At 49.0% G+C, this 25,001-nt stretch overlaps 2 long non-coding RNA genes across 5 annotated transcripts in view; one reads left to right on the plus strand and one right to left on the minus strand.

The window, feature by feature from the left end:
- LOC308610661 overlaps positions 1 to 25,001 on the plus strand; it is a 279,944-nt gene that overhangs the window by 215,844 nt on the left and 39,099 nt on the right. The gene's annotated exons all lie outside the window — the stretch shown is intronic.
- LOC308612390 lies at positions 6,552 to 11,261 on the minus strand. The gene is made up of 3 exons (XR_014015106.1): positions 11,207 to 11,261; positions 7,274 to 7,356; positions 6,552 to 6,782 (listed from the first exon to the last, which is right to left on the minus strand). It is a non-coding gene; the product is annotated as an uncharacterized lncRNA (long non-coding RNA).

Below are 25,001 nucleotides of genomic sequence, written 5' to 3' on the forward strand. Positions count from 1 at the left end.
TCTAAATTGCTTTAGAAATGGTTACCTCTGGGTAAAGAAGAACGAGCTGCCAGGAAAAGGGGTGGAAGCTTCACTTCTCTGAATGTTCGTATAATATCGATTTGACTTTAGAGTTTACATAATTATAAACCAAAAGCAATGTCAAATCAAAAAGCAAAATGAAACTAACCTTAACTATCCAGTCGGAAGCATAACCACACGGAAAGGAACTACTTCAAGTGACTTTAAAACACAATAAAGTGATTGTATAATCCCTTGCCCTAAGGACAAAAAAGTATAGAAACGGTTTAGATTATTTTCACTAATCCTATCCTTGGCGATAGTGTCAGCATTGTTGTGCTGACACTGTCCTGTTTGTGTCGTGAGATGAAGCAAAAAGTGTTTGGCATGGTTGAGACCTGGGGTTTTTAGCATGGGAGAAGGAGCTACAAATACAGGATTGGTGAGGTTGAATAGAAAGTGTGTAGTCCTTGGGAACTCCCTGGCAGTCCAGGGGTTAGGACTCCATGCTTTCACTGCTGAAGGTGCGGGTTCGATCCCTGGTTGCGGAACTAAGATCCCGCCAGCCACGTGGTGCGGCCAAAAAAAAGAAAAAAGAAACGAAAAGAAATTGTGTAGTCCTGAACTTGAATTAGAAGTATCAGTATGCACTCATGATGAATTAAAAAAAAAAAAAAAAAAAAAGCCGTCGGGCCGGGTTGGAGGTTGGGAGACGTCCCCGGCCAAGTGCTCGGGGCACAGGCGACTTGGCTGCCACGGGGGTGGCCTGAGAAGACCTTCCACTCCTGCCCAGGCTGCTTCTCAAGCCAGCGCCACCATCTAGGCCCTGGCAGCGCAGCCAGCCTTCCAAACAGACGGAATCCTGCCGACCGTTCACTCGGGCGAGGCAGCCCGGTCAGGTCGGGACGGGCGGGCTTCGGCCTCCCCTCCCCTGACTGGGCGAGGCCCCTCCAGGCCCGAACCTTGTGAGCCGAGGGCTGGAGGCCTCCAGCCAGGAGAAGGTCCTCCCGCCCCTGCGCGGCCCCCGGGGCACGGGTGTGACCCTGGAGCTTAACAAAGGGCCTTCAGAGCTCCTTTGGGCCTCGGGCTGGCGGGGGGAGCGGTGGGGCCAGGGGGAGAGGGGCGGTGCCCCGCCGGGCTGGGTCTGCCGGGCCCGCCGCCCTCGAGGAAACCACCGAGGTGGCATTGCCGGGGCCGCTGGGCACTCCCGAGGACCGTCCTGGGGTTCGGGCGGCTCGGAGGCCGGCGAGCCTCCTGCCCAGCCCCGCAGGCCCGGCTGTCGTGCCCGACCCAGCGCGGGCTCCACCCGAGTGCGGTCTTCCCAATAAAAGCTGGAATTCCCTCACACAAAGAGGGACAGCGGCAAATCGACGCCGCGGGCAAACCAAACCCAAGCCGAGTTTATGCGCGCGTCTGGGGTCACATAGGCGCCTGCTAATCCTCCCTACGCTGGCCGTCCCCGCACGGCCTCCTCAAGGGGGAAAAAAAAGGGAAAGAAAGCACACCTCCCCTTGATTCCGCCCGGAGGCCGAGCTTCGCACTTCTTTCCGTTCAGTCTCTCTCAGTTCACTAGGCCCTGCGCCACCTTAGCAAACAGGGCTTAGAGGAGCGCAACATCCCTTGCTTCCGACCCAGAATGCAAAGCTACTCCTCTTTTTCCTCCACCATCCATCCTCTCAGGGACCAGAACTCAAAAATCTTTCAGAAATCCTCCTACCTGCTCAAGACGTACTCTCTTCCCCACTCTAGATGGGAAGAAACTATAACCAGAAGCAATCTTAGTAACCAAGGGCCATCCACCCTTAGCTAGGCACCGTCGCCCTCAGTTTCCCTCTAGCCGAAGACACAGTATTTCCCAGTGAATGAGTGTGCGAATGTGGTTGTGTGGCCCACACTTCCGTGCCCTGCTCTGTCTCACCGGGCAGGAAAATCTTCATCAGGCACTGAGGAGTTTCTGTCATTCAGCCTGTGTATCTAAGCATGGATGTATGTATGTGAATGCTTTTTGTGTTTCCAAGTGACCCTCTTCACACCTTTAAATGGGCTTTTGTCTCTCGAACGAACTTACAGAAATTCTGCTCCAGTTTCCAGCTCAACAAAGTCTGGGATTTTCTCCTAGAATCTCGCTCTAGGTCTCAGTGTTTGCATACCCATGTTTACATTCCTCGCGGCCAGTTCTTTCTCTCTTGTTCCATGTGGGCACCAGAGCCCAAGTGTCTTGATTTGTCTCAGCACATGTCATTCAGGCGCACATCTTAATCTGTGCATTCCTGTCTCACACGTACACCTCCCCACGACTTACATTCTTGCTTTGCCTATAATGGGGCTCGTTCCCAGACCAATATGGGTTTGCAGTTTAATGTAACTAGAGGATCCCCTAAGACTACAAACCCTAAAAGGAAGAGGAGGGGGAAGGAGAGAGGAGTGTCACTAATGACTCATTTCTCTATAGGGTAACCCACCCACCAATTTCTACCTCAGGGAAAGAACGAGACCAATGCCTGCAGAGTTGTATTAAATTTTTAGACCCATTCAATGTTGACCCCATGGATGTGTATACAAATGATCGATCTTGTACACATCGCTGTCCAGCTCCTGTTTGGAGGCTGCCTCCCTGCACATATCTTATTTGAACTCTCCACAAGTTCACGGTTAAAAGTGTTTTTATTTACATAGACAACTCAAGGACCCCTTTGCTCTCTCCGACGCATACCTGTACGCACTGGACAGGCATTTCAGGCTTGGGTCTTTGGTAGGCAACACTCTCGGTCACAGGCCCCACTGACTAAAGCTCTGAGCAGACCTTCACATACTGGGCCGCTGGGAACGGTAAGGTCTAACCTCTGCATCTCCCCAACTCAGTTCCTGAAGTGAGGGTGCCCACTGTGTGTGTTCACACCTTCCCCAGTGAGAAGTATCGGGTCAAATTAGATCGCCTAGCAGCTGCGTTTGGTTCGTCGAAGAATCGAGCCCAATGTACCAGGATGTGAGACTGCATACACAGAAGAGAAAGGAAAACCCTAAGCCCAGACTCCCGCCTCCTCTCCCCAGGGGGCTACTTTGCCTCCAGGAATTTCTACTACACTCCCCACCCCCACTCTCCCTATCGTCTTTAAAGGGTTAAGAGAAACCCTCGCAGCCTTCCCTCCACCCTGGTCGCTGGGCCCGAAGCCTCGCTCGCTCACGGGAGTCTGCCGCCGCCTCCGCGGCCCGCCCCCCGCCCCTTCCCGTCCTTCAGCCGGGAGGGAGCCTGCATGCCTGTCTAGACCCATCTATTACAGGCACACCAACAACACCCGCGAGAGCGCGGAGACCCTACCCAGGTCCCCCTGCCCGCACGGTTCCCGGCGGACAGAAAGCTGGAGCGTGACCGCGCCTGCAGGCTCGGGGCTGCCCCGAGCACACAGCGGGTCCGCCCCTGCCCCGGGCCACAGCGCTCCCGCCAGCCCGGCTGCCAGGGCACAGTCACAGCTCTGCGGCGCTGGGCAGTCCTATTTTTATCTTGTCCCTCTCCCTTCAGTCTTTAATCTGATGCACAAATAACTGTTGAAACCAAGTACCTTTAGGAGTAGCAGCCCATAGGAGGGCAGGAAGCACGCTCTGGGGGTTCAGCTGGCCTCAGTGCGAGGCTGAGGGCCTCAAGTCCTAATAAACTCACACCACCTGCCTTTCCCTGCTTCCTCAAACTCCCACATTGGGAACATTTTGCTGGGAACACCAGTGGCTGGTGGCCTGGGCCAAAACCAGTGCGGCCCCGCCTCTCTGGTTTTCAATTTCCAGGTCTAACGGGCATTTGTGTGTCTGTTCACGGGATATCAGCCCTCCCCCACTGTTAACGTATCTCAGATGTCTACACTTTCTTCAGGGCTGTGACGTATGTGCTGGTGCAGAAAAGGGGGATGTCTTCTGCAGAGGACTCAAGGTCAGGAAGCACACGGCAGCTTGTTCAAGTGGACAGGGCACATCGCTTGTCCAGTCCCAACTCCCCGCCTCTGCTCCTGAACTAGACTACTTCCTCAAGCCGAAATGGAACTTTTCCGGCCCCGTCCTTTGAGCTCTCTGGTCTCCCTCAGTCAATCCCTGCAGAGCCTCACAATCATGAGGAAGCTTCTCTCAACAGCCGAGCTAAATCCTTCTCCAATTCACTCATTTCTTCTTACCATCTTCTCAGACCTGGGGGCTCCTCCACTTGATGTGCAGTATGGAATGAAGCAGTTTGACAAAGCTGCTGCCCTTGGGCACTCAGCAGGCTCCATTCCATCCAACCCCCTGTAGGGGATTTCAACCTCGTCAGTCCCTAGTGTCGGAGAGGCACGTCTCCAGTTGCCCCTGGCAGTACCTGGCTGCTGCCTCCTCACGTTTTCCCCTCTCTGTGCTTGATCCTCCGTGCCCACTCCCGCTCTGGCCCCATCCAGCTGGCTTGGGCTGTGCTGACTTTGGCACAGGTCTGCAAAATTTCTGTGGCTCCCTGAATCCCTGCCCCTCCACAGAGAGCAGCCAGACTAACATCCTGCTCACAACACAGCCATTCCCCAGGGCCCACTCAGATGATGCAGAGAACCTGAGGCTGATGCAGCAGAGGGTGGTACCCACCACATGACAATCGTGCTTTATAAACATCCCTTATTCAAACCCATTCTCAGTCTTGCCTCTGAGATTCTGGTCACTGGGCAGGTCCCTATTTCTCTTCCTAAAATGGACACAGTCTCTGCATTTTTATGGCAATTTACGTGTCCCTTCCCACACACTGATTTCACTCAATTCTCACAACAATCCTGTGAGGCAGGCAAGACGGGTTTTAGCCCCATTTTACTGAAGGGGAAGCTAAAGCCCAAAGAGATTTTGTGACTTGTTCAAGACCACACATGCAAGGGATGGTAGTAGGATCTGAAGCCAGGTCTTCCAGCTCCTGGTCAGAAGGGGCCGTCTGATAATGGGGGAGCTGATAGGCCTGGGTTCAAACCCTAACCCCACCGCTTATTGGCTATGTGACTTGGGCAAGTTACTTAGCCCCTCTGAGACTCAGCTTCTGCATCTGTAACATGAGGGTGCCGCCCCCCTTACAGTGTTCTCGAGAAGCAAATGAGATAATGGACCTAGGGTATGCAGCAGGCACCCACTTAATGCCAGTCAGAACGGCCCACACCCCATATCCTGCCAAAGGCCTGTCAGAGCTTGGGATCTGTGAAAGCACCCTCACTCTTCTCCTGACACCCAGGCCCTCCCTTAGCATTCTGCAAACAGTTACACAGATATAAGTAGGACAAAGCAGCTTCCCACAGCCAATTTTTCCTCAAGCCCTAAGCATACAGAACATTCTCACGAGTGGAGCTTTCAGGAACCAGTCTCCTCCCACATGGCCAGCCACCACCAGGCACTTCAACAGCAAGTCCAGTTTCAGACCAAGGCCACAGCGAGAGGCCAGCTGGGCCAGGGCAGGCCCGTCCCCCTCTGATGCCAGCTCCAGTAGTTGGTGCTGATTTACAGATGTTTTCCTTACCACTTTCATATCATTATTTAATGTTTACATTAAAAACATTCATTTACTTTCTAATATTCACAGGCCAATTTTTCTTCTACCTCTCATCTCTACACCCACTGTAACTGAGTTGGGTGGGAAACAACTCTAAGTTGGCTCTCTCTCCTTTGAGGTATGAGCCCACCTTTCCTGGCCCAGTCTCAGCAAGAACCTGGAGCATCAATCTTGAGAGGCTCAGGGCAGGGACTGGATTTCACTTCTGACTTCCAACTTATAGTCAGGGAAGAAATGGGCAAACTCATTTCTCCGTGTCTTGGGAGTGCAGGAACTAAAGCTACTCATGAGATGGAAGACTGACCAGCACAGAGAAGTTGGTCTGGAGCAGAGGCATGGGCTCCGGAGTTACAAACCACATAATACCCCTTCCCACAACGAGCTTCCCACCTACTTCTGTCTTAGGCTTTGGTTTCACTGACATTTTATGAAATGCCACGTGATTCAATCTTAGTTTCAGTGAAGCAAAATAACTCTCACATCAGAGCTACTCTTCAGTTAAGAAAACATATTTGTAGAATAAAAACCTGTAATTAAATCGCCTTTCATTTTTAAGCGGAGGTTATGGATGGGGCAAAAGGTTTTAACATCAAAAGAAAAACTTGCAAAGGGCCCTCGACACCCATTCTACAGGCTGTTAGGAGCCTGCGAACACTCAGGAGTTCTGCCCTGATCTGGACAGCCATTCCCGGGCCAGAGCAAGAGCCCTGAGCGAATGAAGGGTTGATTGCTGGCTGACCCTTGGGAGTTCTAGAACAACATACACAGCATACACACACTTACAGGAGTTTAGCCAATCACACCTGGGATCCCTTGGGATGTGAGTTGAGTAGCTTTGACCAATGGGAAAGAATAAATGGCCTCAACCATAACAGACATGCCCCAACAAGAGAAATTACTATGCCTGCTAAGTTTGCCCCCAACCCCCATCATAAACATACTTTTTGTTGCATCAGCATTTTGGATCTAGTACCTTCTTCAAGCCAAAATTGAAAACAGAAGAACAAAAATCCAGAAAGGTCTGAGAGAACTGGAAAACACTTCAAGTCAGATGGTAAAAGAATACCTTGACCTTGAAAATGGTATTTTCCTCCTCTTGTTGGGGGCTATGCCGGGTGGCATGTTTCCAGGGAATCTGGAAGCGTTTGGAGTCCCTATGTAGCCAGATGAGCCCAGGGTACAGGCCACTATCCACTTGGGCCACCAACCGGGGCTTCAGCCGAACTCGGCGGGGGTGGAGAGCCATGATCTGGGTTGGGGGGAGGGGGAGCTACAGTTCCATTAGATTACAGCAAAGAAACTAAATATGGGAATAAACTGTGCCAGGTGGGGAAGAAGAGAAAACGGGTTAAAAGGTTCTTTTGATTCTTATTCCAAAGCCATTTATTTTTCATGCTCTAGCCAAATCAGACTTATCACGTAAGTAGATCACATTTCTTCTATTTAAATCCGGAGGCAGAAAAATAAAGAGATGATGTCATCCCTGCTGGAAAACAGTCCTTCCGCAAGTACCAAGGGAAGAGAAGAGAAACTGCTCTTTTCAATCTCATCTCGGGAGAAGGAAGAAAAAAGTTACGGAAATAGCAGGTATATAGGCAAGAACTTGAAGCATGTTCTCTTTTTAGACAACTAAGGTGAATGGGAATATTTTAGTAAGAAATATTTTAGTAAGAAATGACACCATCAGGATGAGAGAGAAGTAGGCGAGGGATGGTCCCTGGTTCCAAAGTCCTCACTTACATAGATGAGCAGGCAGTGTATCCACAGGGATCTGAGAGCTGGGCCTCAAGTCAGTTTTCCTTTCTCTGGGCCACCCAAAGTTTCTGCACCAAAAAAAAAAAAAAAAAAAAAAAAAAAAATGCGGGATGTGGGGGTCTGAGCTGGTTATCCCCACGACAATCCAGTGTCTAGGAGAAGGCTTGGGAGCACTGGAGACAAAGTGTAAGAACCCTCTCCTGTATCTGAGTCTGGAAAAGCTAAGATGCCCTAGAATGATCAAATACCACAGTTCCTAACCCTATAGAGTACTAAAACCAGTCATAAGACAAGCTCTGTACTGCTGGGACAGCCTCCTCACCTGGGTCTGTTTACCTCCCCACAGAGGCTGAATTGAACGGATTGGTTGCTGGAGCCAGCCTGGGTAAAGTCTGCAGTTGATTCTCATAAAGGGCATAGCGTAGCAGATAATATTGGTGGCAGCGGCCAGCACTCACAGCGGGGAAACAAAGGCCTGCCCAGATTGGGTGCCTAAAGGAAAAAGCAGTTACCAGAGAAGTGTTTGCCCGGGGTGTTGTGTTTAGATTTTTTGGCGTTCTCCTTTCTCTTTGTTTTTACTTCGGGTGAGAAAGACAGGCCTGCAAAAGAACGTTCATTCAACAGATATTTGTCCGTCAGCTACTGTGTGACAAGGGCGACATTAGTTACTAAACACAATGTTCTCATCAGACTTCCTGAAGAAATTCACATTGGAATTGCTCAAACATCCACTGACCTGAGAAAAGGAAGATAAATAAGTCACCTTCCCACTCAGAAGATTCCCACCTGGATCGCGGTTCAGAACCCAAACCAGCTGAGTCAGCCGAAGGCTCCCCCGAAGGCTCCCCCTCGGAGGAACTTAGCTTAAGGCGTGGGTCCTAAGGCCACTTCTCTCCCCAGCCAGGCTCCCAACAAATGGGAAAACTCAAACCCAGCTCGGTCACTGGCACTTTAAGAGCAAGGCAGGACCTGCTCTCACCTGAGCCTTCTGACCCAATTACCAAGTTCTGCAACTGAAACCTTCCCCCCTGGGAGCAGCTCACAGTGGGTAGGTGAGGTAGCACTCGGTACTCAAGTGCCCCCCACCCCCATGTTCTTGGCCTCGGTGTAGGTTGCTCTGTAGGACTGCAAAGTCAAGCTATCAAACCATGGAGAACATTTACCTTATAAGGAGGAGGGAATGCATATTCTCCCCAGGGCAAGTTCTAGCCTTCTCTTCCTCAGTCCTGGCCTGCAGGAAGGGGGATGGGGTAAGGGAAGAACAAAGAGAACAGGGAAATGGGCAGCAAACTGGTCCACCTAGTGAGGGGCTTTCGAGAATTTCTGTTGCAATATTGGTCAGTCTTGTGTCGAGGCCTGGCAGACACGTGAAATCCACCTCTTGACGGATCATGGGCTTTGAAGAAAAGGGCTTATCCTAGTTGATCCACAGCACATCAAAAAAAATTAAGGCAACCAGGCCAACGCAAGGAACTGCACAGAGTGATGGGGAGGGAGAGGCAGCCACCCTTAGAAGTCGATGACTAAGATCTAGAGCCCTGTGTTCTCAGCATTCTCCCAAGATGGCAGTACACAGGAGCAACGCTGCCCCAGCCTCCTCCTCCTCTATGCCCCACCTCCATCACAGCTAACCCTCTCCACCTTCTGAAAGTCCACCGAGATCTCCTCCACCTGCCACCCAGCACCTAAGACTATAAGAACAGGCAGAGAGGCAAACTTTGGAAGCAACCAAGATCACAGAGAAAAATATCTAATTAGACATTCATAGGTTGCAATAGCAAGTAGCCATTAACATCGAGGCATCTGAAGAATTTTTACTGGATTTGGGAAAATGTTTAAATATGTACTTAAGGGGGAAAAAGGCATCATACAATACTGACTGTATAGTAGTATCTCCATCTTGTAACTGGACGCGCACTTGTGTACATAAGCACAGAGAATTTTTGAAAGGGAAACAAATAATACATCGATGCGACAAGAAGTTCTTAGTGGTTACCTGGTGATAGGACTGTGGGTGAATTTTATACGTGCCTAAGTACTTCTATATACGATTCACATTTTCCTACAATGCCGTGTGTCGATTCACAACTTAAAAACAAAACACTACAAGTAGTATTTTTTTTAACCACAGGAAGCTAAGACATTTCTTGGTCACTGGGAGATATAAAAGATGATGGCCTTCAGCTAATGAAACCATGGTAACAACAATCCTCTTCCTACATAGGCTTAACAGTTTTTTCATGAGCTTTTATTTAACGTGTCTGATTTCATCCTCATAATGAAATGATCATCCCCATTGTTATCAGCCCCATTTTACAGCTGGGTTAACTGAGGCACAGCAAAGTGTTTTATCTGGGGCCTGGACCCAACACTGCTCAGTCAGAGTGTGCTGTACCATATCCTGCCACTGCACCCAGCCTTCTAAGTCCCTCCCTTCTTCTATACACCAAGAAAGTAAATGAAAGACATCAACAAAGATCCAAGCAGCATGCAGGGCCAACGAAGTGGTTAGGGAGGAGACTGCATGACACCCACCCTTAAACACACCTAAACCAGAGTTCTCTTTCAGAACACTCTCACCACCCAAATCCCAACGCCCACAGAACAAGCTTAGCCTACTTTAACTCAGCTCTGGCATCTCTAGCTGCCATCACAGCCAAATTCAAGGCCTGTGTCTCCAACAGGTATTCAACTAGCCAAAGAACAAAGATTTAACCCATCCACTCCCCTCATACTGGGCACTGAGCAGGGACACTATCAACCTCCCCAAGGCATAAACCATCCGATCTCACACCCCCATTCCAGGGAACAGGTCCCCTACAAACACCTGTACTGCCGCCTCTGCAGCCCCTGCCCAGACTCGTTTCCAGGAACACGGCCACCCCAAAGCCAAGATTCAGTCGTCAGTGGTTTTGCTCAGAGTAAAACACACACCCTCATTTCTTGCAGACAGGCCTCCGGAGTGGTCCTGCTTTTTCCCTTCCTCCTGGAGAGACCTGAAATGCCATCTTCCAAGTTCCCTAGTCTTTCCTCCGTTTAGTTTAGCCCTGTTCAGGGGTAAATTCTGGGCCTCTAGCCATAATGCCCACACCCTGCCTCCCTGCTTGATTGAAGTTGGCGGCTGGAGAGAGAGCTACAGGGTAGAGGTGCTGCTCTCACCCAGTAGACAAACATCGAAAACTACTCTCCTGGGTCGGCATCAGCTTTCACCAACCCCTACTCAAACGCCTTCTTCCTCTCCCTTCCCTGGCTTCCACTTCTGACATCCACCAAGAGAGCAGGGCTGGGGTAGGGATGACCCCTTTACCACACAGCAGGCTCCCTGTAAACAGTGGCACCCTGGGCCTGCTTTCCAGTCAGGCCTGGAAGACTTTCCCCACTTCTCTATACCAGCCCTCCAGCCCTTTCAGGCGAAGAGGGCCTCACCCCCAGAGCAACCACGCCCGGCGCCGCCCTCGCCAGCACGTAGCTTCGCTACTTGGAAATTCACGGGTGTCTCTCAGGCCCAGGGCAGGGGCCTGACTGTGCTAAACAAATCCCAGGAGAGGAAACAAACTGGCTAAACTTACTGGCCGGCCCGACGCGCAATTTCCCAAAACACCCACCAAGATCAAGCGCCGGCCGGCCTGGGAAATCCCCTCTTCGGGATCCAGGGGCCTGCGGAGCGGTGAGCTGGGAGGACCAGCGTGGTGGAGGAGCCTTAGCGCTCCCCGACGGCTGGTGGGTAGGGGCCCGAGAGCGTCACACTCCAGTTGGGCGGGAGGGAAAGGGAGTCGACAGAAGTAGGGGGTCGGTAAGGGCCCAGCGCCCCCCCCCCGGGCTAGGACCGCCCGAAAGCTACCTGAAGCAGAGCGATGGGCACCCAGCCCTACAGGCTATCCCCAAACAAACAGATGTCCTTAAGCAAGCTTTCCTCACCCCCACAAACTCTGGAGGGGACGCTTCTTCACCGGCGGGCGTGTCCTCCCTCCCTCCCTCAAGCGAGGCTCCAGACGTTGGCGTCCCCACCTTTCTTCAATCCGGCTGCCAGAAGCGAACGTCCCTCCGAACCAAGTCCCCAGTTAGGATCACCCGCCGCCACTGCTCTCCTCGGCCGCTTGGGCAAGCAACACCTGGCTCTGCGCAGGTAGGGACTGCAGGCTCCGCTCCCGGTCCCACAGCGGCCCTCACCTTCCCCGCCCAGGTGAGCCAAGTTCACGTCAGCGCCTCGCCTCGGGACGCCGCGGACCCATCTGCCGTCCGGCCGCGCCTCCCAGGTGTGGCCACGCCCCCCCCGCGTTCAGGATTGGCGGGTTGCGAGAAATATGATACTCCGTGTTCCTGGGCAGCCCAGCACCCCACCAGCCCCTTCCCCACCGCCCTCCCCCGCTTCTAATCCGGGCTGAGAAACTTCCGGGACTGGGGTCTAGACCTGACCCCTTGGGGCTAGTGGTCTTCTGAACTGGAAGCGACTGGGAGGAAAAATAAGTCGAAAAGACTTAGATCTAAGTCGAGAAGGTGCCTCCCTTCCTTCATGCCCCAGAATCCCCCTGCGATGTGGAGACAGTTAACTACAAATAAGGATTTAGAGATTCTGTGTTGGCCCTAATACCTGTGGGCCTGTATAAGTGGAGTGGGGTATGGGGAAGGGAGGGACTCGGGACACTTGGTCCCTTCTGAGGGAAGACCCGTGGCTTACAGGGCAGGAATTCTGCCTTCACTCTGCCTTTTACCCCTATGACCCCGAGTGAGTTGCTTAGCTGCTCAGTTTCAGTTTCCTCATCTAGTCAATGAGAATAATAGTCCTGCCTTTTCCAAATACTATCAGGTAATGATTAAAAGCATGGCCTCTGGAGCCAACTACTGAGATTCAAATCCAACTCCACCAGTTACTACAGACTTGGGCAAGTTTTTTAAGCTGTCTGGGCCTCAGTTTCTTATCTGTAGAAGGAGGTAAATAATAGTACCCACCTCAAAGGCGTGTTGTGGGCATTCAAAAAATTACTTCATATAAAGTGCTTGGAACAGTATTTGGCACTTTCCAAGTGCAGTATGAATACCATTTTTATTGGTGTGAGGATAAAAAGTACCATATTGGCATTGCCTCATGGAAGAAACAGACATCTACTGTTACCTGAAATCCAAGGCCTGTATGTCCCTTAACAGGTGCTTGATAAAAGTTCTCTCACCTTTCCCACTGCAGAGAACTCCGGTCCACGTAAAGTGCATGCTTACGGTGAGCTGTGTACTAGCACATGAGATGTGGAAGCACTAGGCTGTCACAGGTAAGAAGGGGCATAAGCAGGGTACTTAGGTTTTGGAGTTTAAAGCAATGTGTGGGAGACCGTGATGGAGTAGCGTTATGACTGAATTGTGTCCCCCCCAAATTCAGATGTTGAGGTCCTGTAACCTGCAGGATCTCAGAATGGGATCGTGCTTGGAGATAAAGTCTTCACAGAGGTAAGCAAGTTGAAATGCAGTCATTAGAGTGCGCCCTAATCAAATACAACGTGTGTCATTCTAAAAAAAAAAGGAAATTTGGACACAGAGACAGATAGGCATTGAGGGAAGATGATGTGAAGAGACGCAGGGAGAAGACAGCCATCTTCAAGCCAAGGAGAGAAGCCTGGGACAGATCCTTTCCTCACTCAAAGTCCTCAGCAGGAACCAACGTTACAGACACCTTGATTTTGGACTTCTAGCCTCCAGAACTGTAAGACAATAAATTTCTGTTGTTTAAGCCAGCCAGTCTGTGCTACTTTTTTGCAGTAGCCCTAGTAAACTAATACAGATGGGTTGGAGAGCTCCAGATTTGGTAATACTGTGGACTTGATTCCTAGTCCCAATTCAGCCTGGGGACATAGCTAGCAAAGGCCTGGGAAGGCAGCAAGGCCCAGATCCTGACTCAGGCAGCCTGTGTCTCAGTCACTGCTTGTGGCCACTCTTCCCTTCACTTAGGGGAAGGGAAGGGCTATGTCGTCAGCACAGCCAGCCTATTACTGCTGATGAGCTCACCGGACAAGCCATATCTTCCATCAGGTCCAGGTCTGGGCTCCTGAGACCAAGCAAACAATCCACTGCAGGTGTGTGTGATGGAGGAAGACCACCAGGAGAGTGTCATTTGAGGGGAGCCAAAAGCCCAATGGCATACGAGTATGAGTGCACACACGGACATTCACTTTTCCAGTAGCTGAAATTACCATAACTAAGGTGATTTCTTAGTGATCTTCTTTGGAAGACACATTTATTTTTTCTTCTGCTCTGTGTGGCTTGTGGGATCTTAGTTCCCTGACCAGGGGTTGAACCCCGGGGCCACAACAGTGAAAGCTCCAAATCCTAACCACTGGACCACCAGGGAATTCCCTGGAAGACACAGAGTTTAGAATCAGAAAATTCGAGCTGGGAGGGCCCTTCAAATCCTCTAGTCTAGGGATGAAACTGGTTTAGAGATGTTTGTTTGACCCACACGTTTTTTGGTTTTTTACTTTTTAAAAATTTTTTGGCTAGGGCTTCCCTGGTGGCGCAGTGGTTGAGAGTCCGCCTGCCGATGCAGAGGACACGGGTTCGTGCTCCGGTCTGGGAAGATCCCACATGCCGCAGAGCGGCTAGGCCCGTGAGCCATGGCTGCTGAGCCTGCGCATCCGGAGCCTGTGCTCTGCAAGGGGAGAGGCCACAACAGTGAGAGGCCCGCCTACCGCAAAAAAAAAAAAAAAAAAAAAAAAAAAAAATTTTTTGGCTACATTGGGTCTTCGTTGCTGCGCGTGGGCTTTCTCTAGTTGCGGCAAGCGGGGGCTACTCTTCGTTGCGGTGAATGGGCTTCTCATTGCAGTGGCTTCTCTTGTCACAGAGCACGGGCTGTAGGTGCATGGGCTTCAGTAGTTGCAGCACACGGGCTCAGTAGTTGCAGCATGCAGGCTCAGTTGTTGTGGTGTACGGGCTTAGTTGCTCCACGGCATGTGGCATCTTCCCGGACCAGGGCTCGAGCCTGTGTCCCCTGCATTGGCAGGAGGATTCTCAACCACTGTGCCACGAGGGAAGTCCCCCACACAGTTTTTTAAACATTGGGAGATTTCACATAAACATCCAGATCCTTAGCATCTCTTGAAGAGTCAAATGCTCTGGACAGCCTAGGTCAGCATTTCCAACAGGCAGCAGCTGCCCATTTAGAGGGAGTCTACAGGTAGCAGTCAGGACAACCCCATCATATTGGATTCACTCATTTACTTTAATTTCCCGATTCTGTAGGCATATGAGTTTGCAACCTCTAGTCCAAATATCCCTTTTTTAAAGGTGAGAAAACTGAGGCCCAAGGAGGTCAAGTGATTTGCTTAAGGTCACATAGCAAATTAGCCACAAAGCCAAGACTAGAACCCAAGCCCAGAGCTCTTCCCACTTGGACCCTGTTCAGCATCCCAGCCAGACTCTATTCTGACTGTGCTGCCCTGGTTGTTAATTTTTTTTCTTAAGTTACCCATGCATCTAGACACTGTCGATATTATGGTGAACAACTCCTGTGTCACCCTACTGAAGAATCAGTGAAAGGGAATAAAGCAGGAGGAATTAAGGTAGAGATCAGGAGGAAACTCCTGGCTCTTCAAATGATGAGAGCTGGCAATAGGCTACCCTGAAGTCTCCTTTGCTTGAGACATACCTCATCTGCTTGGTCTGAGGAATAAGAACATCTTGTGAGTCTCTGCAAGGGCTCTAGAGGAATCAGTTCTTCTATGTTCTCAAAAGAGCTCTCACGGGATTCAGACTTCCCCAGTGTGGCTTGAGCCTGCAGTGTTCCCAGCATTTTGCCCTCCGTCCCTGCTCAGGTGAGGCATTACTGAGTCACTTGTGAGTCTGAGTTTCAGGCAGTGGGATGTACGTTTGAGCACAGAGGCCGTGATTCATAACTACAGGGAATCAGGGAATTTCCCTCTCTGGCTGCCAGGCAACTCTTACCTGGTGAGGAGGGGTCTTTTTCACCACCCTGTGGCTTTGGTCTCTGCAATATCAAACATAGGACAATAAAGCCCAAAGCCCAAATGTGACCCAAATCCCACCCTCTTCTTGGCAGAGTAGAGGGCATGGCAACTGGAACCTTTCCCAATGGCTCGGTACAGTGGAGAGTGTTCCTGGAATCAGTGACAGCAAATAATCTCAGAGACTGGGCTGCATGTCAGTGGAGCTCCTGAAGAAGGGGTAGGGACTTCAAGCTAAACAATCCAATTCTGTGCTCTCTCAGAGGAACTCAGACCCCAGCCAGCCTCTGGAAGGCAATTCTGGAACCCACCAGGTCTACCGCAAGTCCTTTCTGGGCCCTGGCTTATCTCTGGCTCCATCAAGTGTTTCAAGGTACTGGGGCCACCGATGGGCCTAACACATTGCCTGAACAACAACCTAAATTGTAGTGCACATTGCTGTTGCCCCTTCCTCTGTCCCCTTACCCTCCATAGACTGCATCCCAGAATGCAATCCAAATCCTAGAATCACTGAGCTTTCTGCAACGGAAGCTGCAGCAGAAATCCATAAATGAATCTATCTCACTTTCCAACCCAGACAATGAAACAGACTTTGGCCTGGGACTTTAGGAGAATTCTCCACTAACGTGTTCAGAATTACTTGTTTCTGACTCTCTTCTTATCCTTGGACCCAGCTGAGCACTGGTAAGTGTTCTCAGAGAAGCAGCTTTCTTTATTCCAAACTTGGATCTGTATAAGAGGAGGAGGAGGAAAAAGAAAGCTCAGTAACTCCCTTGGAAGTACGCTGCCCACCAGGGGCCCTCCCTCCAACTTCTTCCCTTCAGCACCAATCTAACAGCCCACTTCCATCTCCCCTGGCAAACAAAGTTGTCACTGGACCTGCAGATAAAAGAGCCAAACAAGAAGTTACAAGTACCATGAACGTGAGGGTTCATAGTCCTGATTTCAAATATGTTTCCCTGTTGGGACAGAGCAGTGTCCTGATTTTGACTTTGGTCAGCACCAAACTACCTATCCTTTGATTATCTATGGCTATGATATGAGATCGTGGATATGAAAGCTCTCTGAAATTGGACAAGTGCTGTGTGGATGGGAGGGCTTCTCACTGCTATTATCTGCTTTTTGTTTCCTCCTGTAAATCATTCTCTCCAGGCCTCAGTCAAGTCCTTGAGGGCAGCAAGGCACAGGCCAGACAGGAACTCCTGTAAGTCAGGAGCTCCTGGCACAGGGCTAGGGGCAGGGTGATCTGCACGAGCAATGGAGAATGTGTTGACTTCAGAAAAGTGAGTTATCTGGGGATACAGGATCATTGGGGGTCAGTGAGACGAAAAACTGGACTTCTGTTCAGTAAGACTGATTGACCAAATGTGTTTTATCATGTCTCCCTCCCCAGGCCATTCCAGTAAAATGACAATGAAGGAATTAAAAAAAAAAAAAAGCTTTTAACCCACAAGGTTAAGAGAGGACAAAAGCACAGGCGAGGAGATAAGATGGATGAAAGATTTCAACAGGAAATATTAGGAGATGAAATATTATGTTAACAAAAATAAGGAGTGGGGAGGGCTGATATTTTGATTATAAAGCTTTCAGTACTATTTAATTTTTAAAGCAGATATATATAAAATTTAAGAAAAGTATTATTATAAGTTTTTTTTTTTTTAAAGAAAGAAGCAAGAGCACCTGGGACTCAGGAGAGACCTGGGTTTCCGATCTTTCTTTGGTACTTGGTGACAGCAGAGCTTGTCACCGTCTCTGTCTGAGCCTGAGCCCCTTTATCTGAAGGAGCTGAACAAATGCCACAATCACCTTCTAGTTCTAACAATTCCTAGTTCTACAAGTAACTTATAGAGGCAGCACTGACGTCCTCAGAAAAACAACGTGTGCTTTGGAATTAGTCAAAAGTTGTCTCAGATTTCCCCTCTTTCAATTCCTAGCTGTGTGAGCTGGCTGGGCCTCAGTTTACTCAACTCATGCATGAGGATACTGCCTATTTCTCAGGACTGACAGAAGGATTCAATGAAATAAGTAAAGCAACAAATAAGTGAAGCAGCAAATGTATGTTTTCTCAACTGCTGCACCTCCCATATTTAGGCAAGGATCTGGCACAGTTCTGGTCACCAGGCATTGGTTTAATTAAAACCTGAAGAGTTCAGAAATGAGTTACTGTATTATTTATTCTTGGGGTAGGGAGAATGTGAAGCACCTCATTTCTGTTGATTGTATTAGGGGCAAGGTCCAAGTGTGGATATCAGAGCCTAGTGAGTAATTCCTTTGAGGAGAGGTAGCTAACTAAAGGGTAGACAAGGGAGGGCATGAATGAGAGGTTCTTTGACCAAGTACCCTCCATCCCTCCACCCCTCCACTGTGGGAACTTTCTCTTAACAGTGTCCATACACACAACCTCAACCTAGATTAGCCTCCTATTCCATTACCTATCGTTCTGCAGAAAAGGTAAAGATGGTGTCCACAGGGATTTCCTCTCTCTTGAGGGGCTCTGGACTGGCACACTGATTTTCCACACTATGGGCTGCCTTCCACACTAATTTCTCCACATCACTTAAAACTTTGGTTGCATAGCATTCAAACAGGTCATTCGATCTGGATGCTGCTCCTAGACACCTACAGCTCGACCCCCCTCCTCAATTCCCACAGTCTGAATCCCAATTTGTCTGAGTTGAACTGAGGCCTACAAGGTGACTAAATGCCAGGGAGGGTTAGCCCAATCCAGGAAGAAAGGGAAGATGTACATACAGATAGAAGAGTTCAGTGTTGATCTCGTGTAAGCCCTGACCACGAGCGCATCCGAGTCAAGATCAAAAAGGATTTATATCTTTTCTAAGACAGACCCAAACCAGAGCCCTGGGCCCATCCCACATGAGACACAAGCATCATTCCTTCATTCATCCTTCAGTAAATATTTATTCAGCGCCTCTTATATGCCAGACAAACTCCCTGCCCTCATGAAACTTACTGCCTCCTACTGTTTTCTTTTATTCCCACTGAAGCCCTCTGTTTCAACCTTCCCATGTGTATCCTTCTACTATTGTGGCCCCATCCTATCCCCTACCCTAATCTATCCTAAGCCCCTTTGTGAGCTCTGATCGGTTTACTCTTCTGGTCAAAAACATTCTGTGATTTCCCAATGTTTATTGAATCAAGAAACTTGATTCACTCATCCAACAAATGTTTATTGCATGTCTACGATGGGTCAGGCTCTGTTCTAGGTGCTGGGGATACAGCAGTGAGCATGAGAAACAGATAAAAACTTCTGCTCTTATAGTGCTTATATTCTAGTGGGGGAGATAGACAATAACCAAGATAAACAAGTACGACAAGTAAAGCATGTTAGTTGGTGATAAGTTCTAAGAGCAATAAGGCAACAGGTCAGGAAGTGGAGGGGGCGAGGGAGAAGTAAAATTTTAGATAGACTAACCAGCAAGAAGAAGACATCTAAGTAAAGATCTAAGAAAATGAAGGAGGGAACCCTGGGGATAGCAGAGGGAATATGGGTCCAGAAAGAGAGGCTGGCAAGTGCAAAGGCCCTGAGGTAAGAGCACACTTTAAAGGATGAGCAGGGAGGTCAGAATGAGGCCCAGTGTCTGGCAGAGTGAGGAGAGAGGGGAGACGGCTGGGATGTGAGATCTGAGATCTAATAGCTGCAGCTTTTACTCTGAGAGAGATGGGCCACTAGGGGCTTTGAGCAGAAAAGTGACGTGGGGTGACTTGTTCTGCAGGATCACTCTGGCTGCTGTGTTTAAAATAAAGAGAAAGGAGAAAATGGCCAAGCAGGGAGATGAGTTGGAAGGCCCCTTGCTGGCCCTCTTCTGTTTGTCCAATCACATCTCTTACTATTCTGCTACCCTGTAGCCCTAACAGACTCTTCTTCCCTGAACACACTTGGCAGCGGCTGACCTATCATCCTTGATGAAGTGGCCTCCACTTCGAATAATAATAACAACTGGAAAAATAGCTGCTACTTATCCAGCATCAATAATTCCATTCAATTTTTTAAAAAGTATTGTCTAATTTCACTTACAGACATTATTTCATTTAATGTTTATATTTTGTCCCCACTTATTGGGAAAGCTGAGGCTTTTTACAAGTTGCCACCAATTGGAAGGTCCCTGGGCCCAACCATAAGATAAAGAACACTTGATTCCCTTTTGGTCTCAAGTGGACCATTTGCATCTTTATGGGTCTCCAGACCATGTGACCCTCTGGGCATTTCCTCACAGGAAGCCTGCACAAAGGAAGAGGGAGGTGTTTAGGATGACCCTTAAATGTCAATATTAATTATCTGGATAGAAAAACAGAAACAAAGGACATTTTAGGCAAAGAAAATAGCACTGCACAGGTTCAGAGGTACCACATGGGAGGGTCAGGAAACTGCAGTTTACTGGTGTGTAGCATTTATAGGGATGCATTAGGCAGGAAACAGATCTGGAAGGCCTTGAATGGAATGTCATATCAAAGAGCTAGACTTTCTCCTATTTACAGTGAGGGAACATTGAAGGGTTTTAGGTAAACAAACAAGTAAACAAAAATATTGTTTAAGCTTTAACAAGGTAAGAGTGTCCGGGAATGTTGAGGACTGTGTCTACTTGGAAAGCATGCATTCCTTGTAAAGGAAGCAGCCAGAGTTCTGGCTGATGGTTGCTGTACAGAAAGACAGGCCCAGTTTTGCCACTGGGAAATCTAGATTTTTATATAAAATCTTCCAATTTTTTATATGTTTGCAACAAGTTTTTTAAAAATTTTGATTACGTATAAAATTTTAATTGTATATAAAACCCCGCATAGGAGCTGCCCTCTGGGGGCTTCTGCCTGGAGTATAAGTAAGCTCCAGGAGGACAGGGACTTTGTCTTATTTCCACTGTGTTCTCAGTGCTTGCCACAGAGCCTGGCACACAGTAGGTGTTCAGACATGTTTGCTAAATGTATATGTATGTGTTAGTTATTAGTATTCGTATTGTACGCTTGAGGAAACTGAGGCTCATGGAGGACAATAGATGACACGGGAAGTGGCCACACTCAGGTTCAAGTTCAAATCTCTGAACTTGGAAATAGACAAAACGTCTCGCGAGAAAGATGGATTAAGGTAGACTAAGAGTAGAAGAGTAGAAACAGCTCTTCGTCAGCCCCTTACACCACCCCCATCCCCTATCCAGGATGTGGGGACGGCTCAGATGGCCTGTGTGTGGCTCCACTTGATTTTCACGCCCCTGGGAAACTTCTGATGCCGTCCTCTGGGACTGTTTTCCCTCTCTTATCTCACTCAGACCTAGGAATCAGAGATGAGGCAGCCCACTCGCCACCTGTCCCTCCCCAGCACAGTGACATCTGTAAAACGTTGAGTTGTTAGCAGCAGCAGTTTCTTCTGGGTCTTTCACATCCAAACAAGACCCACCAGATCTTGCTGTCCAGGATCCTGGATGACTAAATCCCTAGGGGTACCAGGTAGCTACCAGGCTTTTTCTGATCTAGTTCACTCTTTTGCAAACATTATTAGCAGAGCTGCTCATCGCTGCTGCATACATAGAAATGAAAGGAGGGGGGCTGTACAGCAGACACTAACACAACATTGTGAAGCAACTCTACTCCAATAAAGATTAATTTTAAAGAAAGAAAGAAAAGAGGTGGGAAAACAATAGAGCCAGTGAAGGGGGATTTGGGGAAATAGAATATCAGTGTTTGAGGCTTCTAACATCAGAGTCAGGATTTCTGCTAAGATCTACTCAGTTGCCATAAAATCAATCCTTCCTTCCTTTCCCTCTTTCTTCCTCTCTTCCTCCCTTCATCAAATCAGACAATAGTTTAGTCAGTCAAGAAACATTTGTTGTTCAGTGTTCAACAGACTCCCATAATTGGCAGGGAATGATTTGAATGATGCCCATGAACTGTGTCCCATTTTATTCATATATTCATACACTTTCAGTTTATGCAGAAAGGTTAAGGAGAGAAGGAAACCCTAGCATGTTTTGCCAACTATTACAATTCACAGGGGAAAGCTGTTGTTCCTCTCTACAATTCTGGGAGTAATTTACCAATTTCTGGACTCTTTCCAGAAGCTTGTATTTGAAGGCACAGTCACGGCTCAGTGCTCTGCTTTCTGTGCCGGAACCCCACGCACTGCATTGCTGGCCAGTCAGTTCATCTTGCACACATTCATTTTCCTTAAGTGGATTTATTTTCAAGTCCATCGGGGGATTTTCCTTAAATTTAATCTTTAAAAGAGTCTTATCCAAGGTAAATGGATAAATTAGCAGCTGGTAAATAGTGAGTAGGAAGCTGGCCAGGCCCGATCTGCCTGCCCCTGTGTCCTTTGCATTAGGTCATGGAGGGGAACCCAAGCTTTGGAATGTTAATCTTGCCCACGGGCCTGAAGTAATATCCCAGGATGTGAATGTGCATGACCATGTGTCTGTCCTGGGGGCGTGAAGAAGGCAAGATGCTCTGTCCTTGACCCTGACTGACTGAACCCAGGGGCTGGATCTGGAGGTTTAGGGGCCGGGGAACCTCTCTCTAAGTGCTTCAGTGTCTGGAGGCCCCAAGAGTTTCGCTGTTTCAGAGCAGGCATGGCCAACTCCCAGTTGCTATTCTGCGCTGTGGCAAGTGCCAGCTTGTCTTCCCTTCCCGCCCAGCCTGGGAAACCAGAGGTGTTTCTAGCTCAGGCCCAGACCCGTCCTGGTGGCCTGGATTCCACTGCCTAGGCAGAAAGCTCGTCTCAGCCCAGGGACCATTTCTCCCTGGGTTTTGTCACAGAGGAATTTCTATTCCAGCAGTTCAGGGCGATGGGGGTGGGTGGGTGGCCACGGGCTTCTTCTCCCTTAAGCTACAGAGTGGTGGGGTGCATATCAGTGTGTAGAGAAGGAAAGAGGGGAGGGAAGGGAAGCTTGAGACATTCCATCCCTGAGGTTGTTTCATCCCCAAATCCAAGGCAAATAAGGGAGTTGGGAAGGCTGGACTGTCTGCCCAGCAGCCCAGTCCTGAATCCCTGAAAGGAGGACTTTCTCGCATTCCTACAGGTGGGTGGGAAAGAGACTGGGTTTGGGCAGGTCTGGAGAGCACCTGTTCCCTGTGGCTTTGGGGGAACACGTCCCGACTCACTGAGCTCTCAGGTAGGAGTCTCTGGGTAGGAAGCCCAGCCTCTGATTGCGCAGGGGCTGTGTGTGTGTGTGTGTGTGTGTGTGTGCAACAAATAATTGTATAGTGCATCCGTGTACTTTTTGCTTATCTGAAATTCAAATTTAACTGAACTTATCTGGCAACCCCTATATAGGGGGCAGGACTTGTTTGAACTGGACTGAGGCTGACACTCCATCTCCCTGCCTGTCCAATTTCAGGGAGGCAAGGGCCAGTTTCTGGACACATAACCCTGCCTTGACCTGCTCCCCACCCTGAAGCAAGAGAATTCCTTGGGCATTGCCTGTCCCACACAGCTAGGGCCCCTCGGACTTCAGACGTCAGTTCTGAAACTCCAGAGACTTTCGTGTCAACCGGTAATGCTCCGTCCTGGAGTACCTTTGAAGATGAAAAGCTCTCCTGAGAACTGAAGTGCTCTGTTATTGTAATTAACATAATTAACAGCACTTTTGCTCATAGCCCTGTAGGAAACTGGGGGACTTTGCTTTTTGTAAGAAATACCTACCTGACTCTCCCAGGAGATGGCCAACCTCTTCTAATCCAATACGAGGGTAGATGTCCCTGCCAGCCCGTGTCTGCTCCCACCTACCCTGACTTAGCCTTGTCTTTTTATTTGTTCAGATGGTTTTTCACTACAACAAGGCACCCGGCTCTCCATGCCCAGTAGCCACCCTCTCCTGGGAGATGTCTGTGCCTTCTTGATGAATGGTAAAGCCTGGAGTAAAGCCTTTAGGTAAATGGTCTACCCTGGCTCTGGAACAGACAGAAGGGGTGCCAGCTGCTGCCATCGCACTTCTCAACCCAAATGCCCTGACCAGTAGGAGCAAACTCTTCCTTAATGCCAGGAATCAGGTTGTTGCTATGTAGAGTGGCCATGTGGGAGGTATATAGCATTTCCTTCTGAAGGTAGCTGGTCATACAGTGGTAACCAGGGTAGCTAAAGGTCATGCCCAGGGGCCTTGTCCAGAGTCTGTTGTCTTAATTATTTATTTCTAGGAGTGCATCCTTCTGCTTTCCCCAAGGAGGTGATCAACTCTTGCACAGGAAGAGCCAGAGCATTCCATTTCCTAAAGGTGTAGCATAGAGGAGATACTCAGCATTGCTAATTGGGTTGTGAAAAATTGATGTTTGTGATAGACCAAAGAATTCCCAGGGCTCTTAGCAGCTCTCTCTGGGTTTCCTGGCATACCTACTGTATGATTTTTATCTGGCCTGTCACGTGATTGTAAAAACTTACAGAAGTGCTCTATGTTGTTATTCTGGCAGTGCAAGGCCTCTGCCCAAACTGGCTGAAGGTTCAAGAATTTTAGACAGTTGACTCTGATGACGGCTAGAGGTTATAAAATTTCCCTGTCACCCCAAATCTGTCTTCAACACCTTGGTATTGTCCTACCCTAGATTCTCTTAGGAAATCACAAGAAGGAAAATTAGAGTCCTGGACCTCAGTAGAATGCTCTTTCAGGTCATTAGAGCCTGTTCCTCCCCCCACAACATACACACACACACACACACACACACACACACACACACACTCATCTGCGAGTGGCAGAGTCAACTCCTCCCCAGCTTCCTATTTCATTCATTCCTATTTAATAGGAACTTATGCTTAGACAGCAAATGATGCTCACCAACAATAATGGCTCACATTGAGCTTTGTAGATCTAGTCTCTTTGAGATTCAGAGTCACCAGAACATGTCAGATGAACTAGAGGGGTCCTGACAAGGCTCAATGACAGACAGTTGTGACAAGGCCACTGAAATGACCTTCACCGTAAGACAGTAGTGACCTAGGGCCTGGAGCCCATCATAGGGGTGAGTTGGCTCTGGGAACGGCATGAGGCTGATGCTGAAGCCTCCTTCCAACCCACCTGCCTTGACACTATGGGTGTGCCAAGGGAAATGGCCATGCACTCATCAAGTGAAGAACTCGGACCCTAAAGAGCTATACCACTGGGAGCTAGTGGCATGCCTGAGACTGAGTATAACAAATTGGGGGGAGTTGGGGAGGGCACAGGGAGGGCTGGGGAGAATGTCTGCTCTTGCCCCCTGGAGCACAGCCAGGCTTCAGCAGTGACTGCTGATGAATGTAACCAGGACTGACCCTTTGGACTGGGTCCACATCATGGAGAGACTTGGCCAAACCAGATGGAAGACTGAACTCCTTGCTAATCTACTCATGGAGAAACTTGGTGTCTTAGTCCATTTGGGCTGCTATAACAAAGTACCATAGACTGGGTGGCTTATAAACAACAGATATTTATTTCTCACCGTTATGGAGGCTGGGAATTCCAAGAAGATTTGGTGCCTGGTGAAGACCAACTTCTAAGTTCTTAGAAGGCCATCTTCTTGCTGTGCTCTCCCATGGTGGAAGAGACGAGGTTGCTCTCTGGAGTCCTTTTCATAAAGGCACTAATCCCATTCATGAGGGCTCCACCCTCATGACCGAATCACTTTCCAGAGGCCCCAGCTCCTGCTACCATCACATTGGGGGTTAGGATTTCGACACATGAATTTGGCAATGGGGCGTGGGGACACAAATATTCAGTCCATTGTCCTCAGTGTCATTGGGATTCCAACTTTAAAAGAGACTTGGTCCCTTTAGTTAAAGGCTGAAGTACAGGGAC

Source organism: Mesoplodon bidens (genome assembly GCF_964165515.1).
Source record: "Mesoplodon bidens genome assembly, chromosome: 2".
NCBI lineage: Eukaryota > Metazoa > Chordata > Mammalia > Artiodactyla > Ziphiidae > Mesoplodon > Mesoplodon bidens.